Source organism: Plectropomus leopardus, chromosome 7 (genome assembly GCF_008729295.1).
Source record: "Plectropomus leopardus isolate mb chromosome 7, YSFRI_Pleo_2.0, whole genome shotgun sequence".
Classification (NCBI taxonomy): Eukaryota; Metazoa; Chordata; class Actinopteri; order Perciformes; family Serranidae; genus Plectropomus; species Plectropomus leopardus.
Window position 1 is genome coordinate 23441874 of NC_056469.1, and position 15020 is coordinate 23456893.

A 15020-nucleotide genomic window follows, 5' to 3' on the forward strand; every position below is an offset into this window, starting at 1 on the left:
ATGTCAGACATCGCAGACAAATCAAGGGAAAGAAGAAAGAAAACTTGGACTGCAGGAATGTACCTCCCACTAACACCAGGCCAAGCACTCCTTTAGAGTAGATGTGGAGGCCTGGACTGGGTGTGTTGGTCCTGTAGCGCACTGGAAAAGACAGGAAGGAGTCAGGACCACTTGACTGACTGTCTGGTTTACTGAATGACTCCGGAGGATCTGATCTTAGCTTTGAAAAATGTGTTTGGTCATGCTTATGGCGTTCCAAAATGCTCTAAGCTCGGGCTGATAAGCCAGGAGCAGGCATTTGTGTGTATTCACATTCTGCAACTTCGAAGGTACTGGACCGCACAACAGAGTAAGTGCACGACATGTAGATAACAGAGGAGTTTCAGAATTACACATGGGCCTATCTTTATTTTTAGTGCTGGGCATTTAGTGCAAGTGTCTAACCAGTCTGAAAACTTTTCCTTTATCAGTGAAAGCCTCATAAGTTTTTGAGTTAACCCTTTAAAACCTGAGCAAAGTGGCTTGATTTTTTTTTTTTCAAAAACATGGAAAGAAGGTAACAAACAACTTAAAAAATATTCACAAGAAATTACAAAATGTTTCAAGAAAATTACCTAAAAATAAGTTTTAAAAAAAGTAATGAAGAAACAAACAAGAAAATGATCAGAAGAAAGTGCTAAAAATAATCTACTATCTATTATAATATTTATGAGTATAGTTTCCTGGAAATTTTCCCTTGATGTTTTGTATTTGTTTTTTGAAAAAAAAAAACCCATTTCTAATAATATTTTCAAGTAATTTTTTGTCATATTTCTGTAATTTGTAGTTTACTTGCCAAGTTGCTCTTTATGTTTTTCCCTATGTTTTTGAAAGAAATCAAACCCATTTTCTCGGGTTCAGTGGTTTAAATGATTGTAAAGGAGTTCTGAACTCAGCACAAGAAAACTGATAGGTGGTAGGCAGGTGTTTAAGGGTTAAATTGAGGGAAAACATTTCAAGTCTTCAACCATGTGTACCATTTGTAAATGCATCCTTGTTGTGAGGACAAGCAATTGTTTTATCCACAGAATTTCATCTGAAATTGCAGACAAAATACCAATACTGTCAAAAACACCAAATGTGTTACACTAAATTACAGGGACATGTCCATGAATTTAAGCAGGAAGCGTCTATAATTTCAGTGCTGCCATATAATAACTGGCACAGGATTTTAACATTTCACATAGTCCCAATTCTTGCCTAAAAGATCAAAGCATTATGTATAGCGTGCACTCCACAAACCTCCCCTAATGTGAGAATAACTGCAGACCTTTAACTCTTTATGTTTGTTAGCTATTTGTAGCTATTCTCTGGGTTTTGGGTTTTCGTGCATAAGTTGTCCGGACTAAAAATCTAAAGTAAATTGTTGGAGAATCCTGATCGTCCTCTGGGCTGCATTCAGACAAAGCGGAGAGGAACTCAGTCATAATTTAGGGGATTCAAGACGTTTGCACCTTCCAGCACTAAAGCAAGTTAAGAGTGTGATATTTTCTGCTCTGGTCTAAATCTACTGTAAATACTGAATAGACAGATAATCGACGGCTATCGTCTCCATTGCGTTGGACAGGACTCCTCCTTAAATAACAAAAAGATGCTGTTTCACCCAACACACACACACACACACACACACACACACACACACACACAAACACACACACGAGCACACAATGCAACCCCCTCCACAGCACAGCAACATCAAACTTTACACACACACTAAACGCTCTCCATGGAATTTACAGTGCAGTCATGCATACACTGTTAAAATCTCCCTTGGACCTACATATCGTCTCACACTCACGCATTCATTGTGCCGTATAAACACCCGTACACACACACACACACACACACACACACACACACACACACACACATGCAGAAGCTCACACACTGGTCCATGTTTGCGTTTTTGTAAAACAAAACATAAAAATAAATAAAAATTACTTTCATCATATTGAATTTTGAGATTAAAAATATACGTAATCATGCAAAGGGCACCCTGCTGATGATTTGTTAGCAGGTTGGACACAGGTGCGTGTATGTGCCAAACACAGGCACACACAGAACGAACATTTTCATGAGGAAATCTCATCTCAGTGTCAACACTACAAGAAGAAGTTGTACAGTATTTATTACTCGGCTATACAATCCTAATAGATATACACCTCAATACCAGTTTATCCAGTCATATGTTGAGAATATACGGTCGCCTATGCCCCACCGCAACATGGCACAGGATGCGTGTGTGGGAGACATGGGGGCATTTGAGTTGCTTATGGCACAAAAAGTAGATAACTGTATGCAGCTGTCTTCAGGTTGTGTGTACGTTGTTCAACGCTGCATTTGCACTGTATGTCAGTGTGAGTGTATATGTAGTTACTAGGCACACTGCAGCTCATCCCTCTCCTAAAAGCATTTTATGGGTGTCTGCATGGGCGCAGGGCTGCAGTGACGGGGACAGGGATGGAAAAAGAGGAACGTGGAGGAAGACCGTATGTGATCGTGAAGCCTACCGTGGCCTTCGTACTCTCCAGCATGGCAGGGAGGCTTTGCCCTTAACTGGGTCACCAGGGAACACACTCACACATGAAACAGCAAAAAAACAACATGCTCTCTGTTAAACACACACACTTCGGTTGATGCACTAATGACTGAGTGGGATGTGATCATACATGCAACATGAGACGAGTAGATGAAAACATTAAGAGGTATTTTAGGTGTAGCAAGAGGCCGAGCTGTGAAGTGTGTGAGCATGCAAGTGTGTGACTGCGCTTGTTATGGAGAACATCCATTGTGACGTAGTTTGAATACTGGCAGCTGTTTAGTGGGTGGCATTTCTGACTGTAGATATTATATCAATAAAAGAGAAACGTTTAGGCCTGGATTTTTTTTTTTGCATTCTGGCCCATATTGATCAGGAGGCTCTAGCATGGATCAGAGGTGACTGTTCCTGTTTGGGACCAAATGGCAGAACTGCCAATGCCACATCAATGACCAACTGCTCTACAATATGCAAAGGTGCCTACACCATCAGAGATTTGTCTTCTGCACAGAGAAGTGTGAAGATAAGAGAGATGCATGCCTCTGTGTAGAATCTGCAGGACAGATGAGGACACTTGAGTCCAAATCTCAAAAACAAGCATTCATTTCCTGTGACTGAAAATACACCCGCAGAGAAATATGACCAAACTGTTAAAAACTGCTCATTCAGAGATGTCAAGGGTGCATCGACACTGATTGCAGTGCAGAAAAGTGGAGTGTCGGCGGGGGAAAAGCCGAGAAAACACCGAATGCATCCCCGGCTTCTTTGCGCTGATCTCTGCGAGTACTACGAGAGGCGCTACACAATGTCAAAGGAGTATTATGACTCGAGGCAGTCAGCCGGTCTACTCTGCTGTACGGTGCTCGGTAACAAACACAAACACCCGGTTTCAAGTGACGTTTAATTAGACTAGACGGGCCTAATTCTCCCTCTTACAACCATGTTTGGCATGCAAACATTCACTACAACGCCTGGTGAGAACACACAGATGCTTCCTTAATGGAGCCGTGAAAGTGACACTCAGTCTGTGCGATTTTTTTTAAAAACTTGGGGGAAAAAGCAGGAATCTTCCCGTGTTGGTGTTTCGCTCTAGTAAGCAGCTCAGTAACGTTAGTAGTGGTTGTAGTAGTCGTAGTACGCAGACTAGTAGTACCCACATAATAACACCGTCAGCCAGACCACAAGGAAACGGGACACAGTCTTGTTGTTTTCCATTTTCTCCCGGGTCCATTTTATAAATTAGCCTGCGTTGCTATTAGTAAACATTTGGGCTGCAATGCTGCAAATAGGTCGATTGCTTTTACTACGCTAGCGCTGCTCCACGCGAAACTCGCAAACTGAGGTCAAGGAAAAGTACTCAACAATAACTACAGTATTGTAATGTCACCCGAGGGAAGCTCTTGTGTTTTCGTGGGACTGCGGTAAAACATTTGAGAAAGTTTTTAGGCTGTTACACCCCCCCACACCCCTCCCCTTTCTCTCGGCTCTTCCTCGGCTCGCAAGCGGTGTCACTCCATTTCTTCGGACGGTGTCGGAGCAACCGACCGACCGACCGTTGGCAGTTGATTCTCGTCTCGTGCGCACCCGTTGCTCCTGAAAAACGGTAAAATCGTGCCAGTTGATCTTATCTACCTTTGGTTAACTAAGTTCCAACTCACCCAAACAGAGCTTTTCCCTTTGCCACAGAAAGATTTATGGTCCTATTTTGCTGCTGAGGAGGCTGGCACAACTCTCGGTAACATCCCTCGGCTGTCGGCTCTGACGACTGTGCGGTCCGGGCTCACACTTTACTTTTGCTCCGCAAAACATGTCTTTCCCCCACAGAAACTCAAACAAGGCTATAAAAAACTATCGGTCTTCTTTTCCACTACAGTCACAAAATGGTGAATGAACCACTAACAGCTGGGCGAGCCGACCAATCAGAGGTCGCTGACAGGTACAGTAGCCAATTAGCGCCGGCGCCACAGAGCAGAGGGCGTGGCGGGCTGTCAAAGTCCAGTTGACGGACGGAGGGATGCAGCCAATGGCGGCAGGGATGCTGAGCCAGACCGGTGTCCTGTCCCAAACTTTACAGTATCCAATAAGAGCTTTGGGAACCATAGGAACAGCATGAGGGAGGGCTGAGAGGAGGGAGCACATCACCGAGAACCAATAGAAAGGCACAAATGCCCCCTCCCCTTCTCAAAAGGAGTATGTTTACCATAATTGACAGCACAAGTGCCATCCCTGAGCAGACGGTGGTAATGCATCAACCTCTCTGCTTCTCCACACTAAAGCCAGTGCAGCAAGATTAAAGCACCACAATGCGGCTGTTTGTGCTCTGATGCCAAAGATACAAACGGTTGCAATAAGTGCATTTTGAGTTATTTTGTGGTATTATTAAAAGGAGGAGAGTGAAAGCGTTGACACTGGAGAGCGATGAGCACAAATGCGCGTGTCGAAAGTTAGTTTAGGAGCAGTGTAACTCTTCTGTGGTGCAGCCGACGCATCAGTGCCCCTCGCAAACCGCTCTCCCTCTCCCTTTTCTCTCAGCAACAGACGCTGACTTTCACCGCATCCAGCCAATCCCGGCGCAGCATCCCGCTGGCTCTGACGTCGGTGATCTCTCCGCCCCGCCCCCTCCATTGAAAGTGAACGGGACCGGTCTCGGCTGACGTCACTTCACCGGCAGGCGATTGGGCAGGTGTACGACGTCTCGGAGCCAATGGGCGCGCGCGGCGGTGATGTCATCACAAGTGTTGCCACCAGCTGGACCGAGAGGGCGTGGTCTGGCGTAAACTCGGCTAACCCCGTGTTTGTAACTTGCAGGCAGCGGTGCTCGAGACGAACCGGTGTGCTGAGAGCTGACTGAAAGATGTGCACGCTTGAGATGATGGCACGTGCGGGAGTCGGGCATCGTACACGTGTGATAACTTTGATGTACGACATAGTGACCTTTACCTCTGGACAGAAAAAGAGAAAGCACAGTATCGCGCTGAAGATATATTGCCATAATAGTAAACATTACATAATCCGCTGCTGTGTGTGTAGTAGAAAACCAGACTCATGCTGAGACACACAGCCATGCGGGATCACACCGGAGCAGCGCCCCCTGATGGTGTGAGCTGATGCGTGCATGCTGATCTCTCACTCAAACTCAATGATGGGAAGAAAGAGGTGTGAAGACCTAAAAACAGAAGGAAGTTCTGATTGGCTGAAAGGAGCTGTATATTTTGTAAGTGTGTTTACCACTTGTGTGTGTTTGCATGTGTGTGTGCACGTGCGTGCGTAGAGAGAGAGGAGAAAGGCAGAGGATGGGGAGGCTGGATATTGATCAAATCTTGATGTAGAGTGACATCTAGTGGTATTTCTTCAACACTGCAACTTATTAACTTACACTTTTCAACGGGGAACAATTTGATTAAAAAAAAAGTTAATTTAGTTCCTTTAGGCCTTTCCATGATCGTTGCAATTTATTGTAAAATACTGCTTTGTTTTCAGGCATTTAGCAATTCATTAAATCAATAAATGGTCATGGAAAACCTGGAGAAGTCAGAACTTCAGAGCTTCAAGAACTTCATCTTCCAGGCCTAGAAAAGTCATGGATTTTGTACAAAATCACTAAAAGTGTTTGGAAAAGTCATGGGATTTTGTTTTGTTTAATGAAATTCATATACTAATCTTTCCAGGATTCACAGGAGCTGATTGACATTCAAAAATATTAGTACTAGAATACCTTGAAAATCTTTTTATTTTAAACTTAAAAAAAAATTGTTCCTTGGAAAAGTAAATTAAATAAAATGTTCTAATTTTTGACAATAAGAAAATTATTCAAAATTAAAAAATGTTTAAAACTAATAAGCGATTAAGGGCTGTGCTTGCCATTATTTCTAATTTTTGCTCCCTGCTTCTAATTTCCTGCTGTTTTTGTGCCAATCACATGCCTGAATAAAAATGACCATTTGATTAAAAAAAAGTTAATTTTAGGCCCTGATAGCATGTATTTGCTTCATATATGAATTTGCACAATTCTCAGCAGAAAACAATGTTATCATCAAGAAAAAAAGTGCTTTAAAAACTACTTGAAATTAACTGAATTTGACTTAAATTAATTTTCTGTAGCTATCGACAAAATGTTGCTCCAATCTGTATATATGTGACATTTCATTTATCATCATGTAGATTTCTTCATATTCTCCCCGTGTTCCCACTGATATGTCGGAAAACCACTGGGCAAGTACGGCAAGGAAAAAAAATGTTTCCTTGAAAAGTCATGGAAAAGTTTTGAATTGTGTCTTTGGAGCGTCAAAAGCCAAAAAGATTTGGAAAATCTACTCTACAATATTTCAATCAGCAGATGTAGTATCTTTACAATTTTTAAATAAATTTAATGTCTACTACACAGATCTCTATCCATCTTTCCTCATCTACGTCTGTTTTTTTTCCCATATCGGCAGCTCAAAGCCAGTAAGATGGAAGCGCTCATACTGTGTTTCCAAAGTAAAAGTGAAGGATGATAATCCATTTTTTTGAGTATTATACTGCTACTGATATTTGAGTTTAAAAAAATCGAACAAAATATATTGGCTGATACATATATTTCCTTTTTAGATAAACACACAACATATATATAAAAGCATATATGTTGTGTTCAAAGCAACAGCAAATTCAAAGCAACAGTTTGAATTTGGTTATTAAAGAACTGTGACTAGAACATGTAAGGAGCTGGACATTTTACTCTAAAAATTAACTTGTCAGTGCTCTCTGGTGGACAAACTATGTATTACACACTCTGCTTCCTAACGGCCTCATAAATCTTCTGCACTTGTTGTCAGACATACTGTATTATATGCTGATACCAGTCTATCTGTGATAAACTAATATCAGCCAGTATATTGGCCTGGGCCCATCATTGCTCTGGGTATAGTAAACATATGTAAAGAGATGCATATCACCAACCAGGATGGAGGAGATGCAGTCCTACAAGCTGTATGTACAGCTTTACACCAATAACCAAAGTGGTTGGTTGCTTTTGTTGAGGGTCCTTTGAAGGAATATTTTATATGTCGGTAGGATTAATAATGAGACTTGAAAATAGCTGGAAAACACAGGAACGTTTAAAGTTGCTGCACTGTTCAAACAGCTCTCAGTTTTTAAATACACACAGATTCTGCAGCCAGGCATGTGCACTACATATGTGGACTGGACCTGGACTATTGTTGCATTCCTGCAGGCTCTGCAGTGCAGAATATAAAAGTTATAATCGAGATACAGAACAAGGCACACTAGATGTTGTCCCCCGATAAAAGTACAATGATGATGTCCATATATTCAAGTTTTGAGTAAAATATCTCAACAACTATTGAATGGACTGGGATGAAATTTCATACATTCCCTGATGACCCAAATGTCTTTTTTTATTGCTGCTTTTCATCTCTTCTGCTTGCATGTAACACCAACGACCACCCCACCTCGTTAGCAAGTCCCCCCCTCTCTGTTTCCCCCAGTTCTGCTCTCCCCCTCTCCATGGGAGCCTGACCTTTGACCTTCACCCTTTACCCCCTCTCTGCGTGCTCATCACTGGTCTGTCAGTCAAACACCAGAGACCCTCCTCTCCTGCTGGGCTCTGCTATCAGATGGGCTTCAGGTGCAGACAGCAGCAGAGGAAAACAGAGAGAGAGGAACAGTATGGAAACACTGAGAGTCTAAATGAAAAGAGAGATTAACACAACAAACTGAGCTTGACAGAGTGGTAATTTGACTTGAAAGTGAAATAAAAATGCCCATAAATCTAGATAATTTTGAGTTTACTAGTCTGTAAACTAAATGTAAACTAACCCTCAAACTCCACACAAAGCCAGAAGCACATCAGGAAAGTCTGTCACCTCAGCAGACGCTCACAGTAGCATGACCTCTGACCCTCACATTGACCTCTCACTCAGCCCAGTGAGACCACGTACGCCCCATAAAACCCTGCACAAGTGATGAACAAATAACTAGGAGACTAAAAGGTTCTCAAAACAACAGCTTTGCAGTCATGGAGATGGTGCACTCCAATAAAACGATCAAAACCAACAATAAAACTCAGATTCTGAGGGTTCAGTGTGGATTTCCACGTGTACTACCATGAAGTTATCTACCAAGTTTCACTTAAGAGCCGGTCTTTAACTGTCCCTGCAGCTATGGATCCTTTTTAACCAAAGAAATTGAATCAAGAGAGATGGCCTTGGATTTAAAGTGGAAACAGACAACTTTTCACCCCCCCCCGGTTTTCCAAGTAGTATTATAGTTGGCGGCGCTGTTGCAAAGACAAGCAGATCACTTTCTGTTTCACCTTAGAGCCAAGAAACTACCACGGTTTCCATAGTTACTGTGGTTGTTCCAGGTCCACATATGAAGATAGTAACTGTGAAGAACTTACAGATCATCTTTGGTAACTGGGGATGGCTACCGAGACCTTCTGGGGAAGACAAAAGCACTATTCGCTCCTGTTTCCGTTGAACAATGGAAGACATACTTCCTTTGTGCCATATCGAGTCTTAATTTTCCAAGGAGATCATACACGGTGGCAGACAGATTTGCAATGAGCGAGGCTCATAGGGAACCAATGTAAATGCCAATGGTGTCACTATTTTGTACAGGGTTCCCACACATTTTTATCAATTAATGTTCAAAACTTTTCCTTTATTTTTCTATAATACTTTACCCAATGTTCATGACTTTATTTAAGTAGTTCAAAGTACCAGTATGTAAGATTTAGGGGTATATGTGGTCAGAAATTGACGTTTTCTTTAGTATGTAATCACCTGAAAATAAGAACAGTTTTTTTTTTACCTCAGAATGAGCCATTTATATCTACATACGGAGCAGGTCTCTGTTTATGGAGATCGACATGTTGCTCCGCCATGTTTCTACAGTAGCCCAGAATGGAAAAACAAAACACTGGCTCCGTATATGGTCATTCGAATTTCGCGTTGGCTACTGTAGAAAGAAGTCCAACTGCAATGAGCAGTGCTGAAGATGTGCTGGATGTAACGTGAAAGTGCTTTATTCTGTGTCTCTAGCGGTTAAAATCACCGGATCTGTTTATTTTTGAGAGGAATAGACCTTTGTGGATTATTTGGCCTCTGGTGAAACCTTCGTCTGGATCTCAAGTTATCAGAGAAAAAAGGTGACTTCACATTTGGACGAGCAGCCTGCAGCTTCATGCCAAAATGCATTGGAAATACACAGATTTCTAAAATTAAACAGCTTTAGTCAGTTTTTGATCACTTTAAATAATGGGGTCTGTTTGTTTTGGAAAGGAAGAGACCGCTACGGATAATTTGTCTCTCGATAAAAACCTCCTGACTAATGAAAACTGAAGGAACTCTGGCTGGGAGAAGTTTTAGCTGGTTGCAGTCAACAATTTACTGCTAGATGCCACCAAATCCCCCTAAATTTAACACTTTACCTTTAATACTGTTTTCGTTATTTTTTTTATCATATTTAGGCTAATAGAAATTAAGATGTCTGACGTTGCTTTAGTCCAGCTTTTAGGAACATTTCATATTCAGCCATCGAACTTCCACAGGCTACCTGGAGCTGAGGTTAATTCTACAAAAGCATCTTTACATAAGAGTCTCAGAATAGATTTGTACTTTTACTTGTTTTTCCCCCACTAAATTGTGCGCTCTTTACCTTGGGCTTTTAGTAACAGTAATGTGTTACTGAGGGAATGCAGGGACTCTTTGTGTATCATGTGTCAGCAGAGGACAAGTCTGCTCCTGTGGCTTACAGGAAAAGGCAGCAAGGAGTCATGATGTCTAATAACGTGTGATAAATGCTGCACACAGAGCGTGCAAGGTTAGGGATTTAGGGGAGATCATGCCAGCCAACACTGGTATTAAACCTGGAGATAAAACCTCCAAGGATTTGGGTAAAGCTGTGCCACCACAAAGGACATGTGGACAGAAATGTATAGAAACCTCTGTATACTATGTAATGATGCAACTGGCTATGTGTCACTGCTAAGGGGCTGGAAGAAGCAAAAAAGGACATCATAGCATCATTAAAGAGGTGGCACAGAAGGCCGGCATCCATACAAGCTGCGGTATGGACAACAGTAGGCCCTTGTGCTCACTGCATTCTTGTTCACAGTAACTTAACACCACTCAGCTGTTCCTCAGGGTCCACGTCATGTCCCGGAGCTGAAGACAGGCCTCTCTCGGACAGGCGTTCTTGGACACACAGATTCCTGCCGAACAAGATGAAGAATGAGTGGTTAATAAGCTTCTTCAAACCTTTTTCACCCAGCCCGCCCCTTCACACTTCAGTATTTTTGCATTTTATTTAAACATTTGCACTTGCCCAGTTAATTAAGTAGCTTCATACTGTAACTGTATATAAGGAGTGTATGAGGAAAAATACTACTCCAAATATCGACATTACACATACTGGTTCTGCTTTGCAGAGTTGTGAGCTCAAGTCAAATGACTTGGACTTTAGTAAGACTCAAGTTGCAAATTTAATGACTTTAGACTCGACTTGACAAAATCAAAAAGATTTGCAACTTGAACTTCAACATCAATAACTCGTGACTTCACTATGACTTGAGACTTTTGACTTGAAAATACTTTCCCACATAAGTCCAAAGATTAAAAAGTATGTTTTTTGAAAGTGTGGCACAGATACATTTATTTTCCTTTATTTAATGAGTCAACTGAAATTTATTTAATGAGTCAACTGAAATTAACGCTTTTCATTCCCAGCATGTCTACACTGACTTTCAAGAATGATCTGATTCATTTGAACCACGCGACCGCATCCAATCGAGTTGCAGAGAGAACCATGAAGAATTAACATTAAGTTACTGAGCGCAGGTTGGAAAAAATGATGCCAAAGGTAATTTTATGTGAGTACAGAAACTGATCAATACAAAATATTGCAGTTTGCAAAATGTGTGGATCAATAACTAGAGATGTGGACATCCCACGCACAAAGGCTACATCCTTGTTGCAGCAGCGCAGGTTTGATTCTAACCGTGGCTCTTTGCTGCATGTCATCCCCGTCTCTCCGCCTTTCACACTTCAACTAGAATTCATGCCATCCCTGCATAAGAGTGCAAAACTTGGGCCACCCACGTAAGTCTGGACACGCCACTGTGTAGCCGCAACAACTTTGTTTAAAAATTGAATATGCACATTGAATAGTGAGTCAAGGCTAATATTAACATAGTTAATGAGCTAATGCTTAGCTAATGTTAGCCTAACAGTTAAGTTACTTAAACTTGTTTTCACAAATAAACACAAATTTTAAGATGCATCTATGATTTTAGTAAATTTTACATTTTACTCTATTGTTAAAAATGGCATTACATCTGTGAAAAGTGAATTATGACTTGTTAAGGGACTTCCAATTCAAAGATTAGGACTTGTGACTTGACTCAGAACTTCAATGCAAAGATGTGAGGCTTATTCATGAGCTGCAAAACAATAGTTTGGCCCCACATTTGTTACTTTATAAAAGATCAAACCCAAAATGTATGCTCTCACCCATAAATCTACCAAGTTAGCCTTTTATAAGTGCACATTTAATAGGATCTCTGATATAATGATTTTAATGTCTATAGCTTGGTTCTTCAGTTTTAGTGTGTTTTAAAATACAGATACTGCCATGTTGTATACTAAAAATATACAATAAAAAATGGAAACAAGCCCACCCTTAAGGCACCCCAACTCAATTTATTGGATGAGATAAGCTCACTGTTTGGATGTGATGGATGCTGTTTTTTTTACTGTATTATTGTTGTTTAACTGGATGTCTTGATACCTTTGTATGATTGAGATGATTGTATTGTATTGTGTTGTTTTTTTTTATTTTGTCTATTTTTTTTTCATGATTTTATCTTATTCTGTCTTTATCTTTTTTATCCTTATTGCAACTTGTGCTTTTATATTTATAGCTGAGCTTAGCTGTTATCTCATCTACATTTGATTGTATCATTGACCCTGTGCTAACGCACTGATGACTAATAAAGTAACAGCGAAGACTGAAGTGAATGAAGTGAGAGCGAGAAACCAACTAATGAACAAACACAAGATTCTAGCTCTGTTATCAGCTAACTGGCAACTGAATAAAAGAATAAAATGTGTCCACACAGTTACCAGCATTAAAAAATACAGTACTTTAAATCAAGTTAAAGCTGTGTAATATGCTGTGCAATATTCCAACAACAGGGGGAGATATTCAATGTGAAATGACAGAGCAGAGGGAGTAAAGTAAAGCATCTTTTGATCTGATGGTGTATAAAAATGCAAAGTTAGGCCTGTTTCATGAAGTTGTATTTACCCTTAAAACATCAGATCAGTTACTGATGTTTCAGTCCGCTGTGTGGGAGAGAAATTATTATGATATTTCTTTTAGGGTAAAACAGGTTGAGCAGAAAGATTGGCGGGAATGAAGGAGAAAAAGGAAATACAAGTACCAGAGTTTCAAACAAACCACATCAATGTGCGCACATACTCATCTGTGCTTGGTGTGACAAAGTGCCGTCGCTGTGAAAGTGCTGTACTCCTGTGCGGTGCAGCTTTTCTCTGTATGGTGGAGGATGTGGTGAACTTACTAGCATGCCTCCGTATGTCACTGTACCGTAACTCTTACAGAGGATGCAACATCCGTGTGTGTGTTTGTGCATTCACAAAGGCCTATTGCTGTGCAGCATGTGCATAATGCATAGGTTGTGGTTATATGTGGAGCACGGAGCCGACTGCGCAGGTTTCCGCGAAAGCAGGCGCTCAGAGGAAGCGAGGGGAGAGGGATGTGGCACAGGTGAGAGAGCACAGTGGTTCCTGTGGTCTCGCTCTTTCTCTTTCTCTCTCTCCTCTGCTGTGAATGGAGCACCTGGATGACTGGTGTGTGTCGGCAGATGGGGGAAAGGAATCTCTGCACACTCTTACAGTGACCCATAGCAAGGTCAACAAAGGTAAAATCAGGTTACGTGAGCCGTACGTCACACGCTGGCATATTGGGAGCACGGAGGCTTCTGTGTCAGTGAATCATTTACAGCACTGACTGCAACATTTTTCACTGTTGAGCCCTTAAAATGAAGCCTCTTACAAGTTTGACATGTCTATGACTTGTGAGAAGTTGAACGATAGTGATTTTCTCCTCTAGTCCATCATATTGTGAATTACTGTTATCAGGCCTGAGGAGCTAAAACTTCACAATAATTCACAGAAAGTCAACAAAGATTAGAAAGACCACGTAAAGAATGCAAATTTTTGTCGCAGCAGAACAATATTTTTTTCTATCTTTCCTGTCCCATCAATCATATTGTGACCCTTTGGCAACCCCCCTGCTCGGAGCTCTGGATTGCACCATTTAACCCCTTGAAACCTGGATCAACATCAGTTTTCTTGTGCTGTGTTGAGATGCCTTTCACAAGATATTTAATCGTTGCAACTGAAGAAAATTGGATTGATTTCCCTAAAAAACACAGGGAAAGGCAATGAACATTTTAGCAAGAAATGTTCCAAAAAATGCAAGAAATGAGTAAAAAAGTGACAAGAAAAAGACCTGAAAATAAGTTGTTAGAAAATTCTCAGGGGAAAAATTGTCCAGATAACTACATGTTTAATTGTTTTAATCGTATGTTTAGAATTATATTACAAGAAATTTTTTTTAAAAATTTCAGAATTTTCATTTTCTTTTTTTTCCCTGACTTTTGGGTAACTGTCTTGTTACTTTTTTGAAAAGTAATTTCCTGCAAATTTTTGGGCCTTTTTAAGTTGCTCGTTGCTTTCTACCCATTTTTTCGAAAGAAGTCAAACCAATTTGCTAAGGCTTTAAAGGGTTAATAGATAGTTTCAGGTTTTGTTACTCACCTGCCCATGTAAAAGTTGAAAAACTGATCGGCCGCTGTAATCATTCTCCCTTTCCAAATAAGCTGGTCTTTGTAGCACAAAATTCCCTCCTTCTGCTACAATCCCTCCACAGCTGCTCGGTAAGAAAACACTGTCTGGGGATACAAAAGGAAACTTCGTATTAAAAAGACAAATTTAACAGATACCTTTTTGATTTGACCTGCTTACACAACTGAAGCCTCATATTACTTTAGGGTGTACTTATATGCACGTTTGCATAATTACAGGACAGGAGTCGATTCTGCTCTTAAGAAAATGTTAAGGCTCAAGACATTTTAAGTTAAGGTTTAAGTTAAGACAATATTTCATTTATGAAACAAAAAGAGTTATTTATTTCAAGTGTTACTGAAAAAATGTGCTATTGGTAAAAATTTGAATCTTTAAAAAAACTGTGTTTTGTATCACAGAGGCTCCCAACTGGTGGGTTGCAAGTGACTTGTTAATGTGTCAAGTTTGTAAAAACACACCTTATTTTAAAGTGCAGAGAATTTCTGGCACAGGGCTTTTATTTTGAAGTGCTGTTTCTGTTTATTCTTGCATTTTGTTTTATTTGTTTATGT

At 40.7% G+C, this 15020-nt stretch overlaps 1 protein-coding gene across 2 annotated transcripts in view; it reads right to left on the reverse strand.

Moving 5' to 3' along the window:
• cicb (capicua transcriptional repressor b) overlaps positions 1–4437 on the reverse strand; it is a 47002-nt gene extending 42565 nt beyond the window's left edge. For both annotated transcript variants that reach the window (XM_042489284.1, XM_042489283.1), the window contains exon 1: positions 4237–4437. The gene's annotated coding sequence lies outside the window, so the exon portion shown is untranslated. The remainder of the gene's footprint in view (positions 1–4236) is intronic.
• Between the last annotated feature and the right edge of the window lie 10583 nt (positions 4438–15020).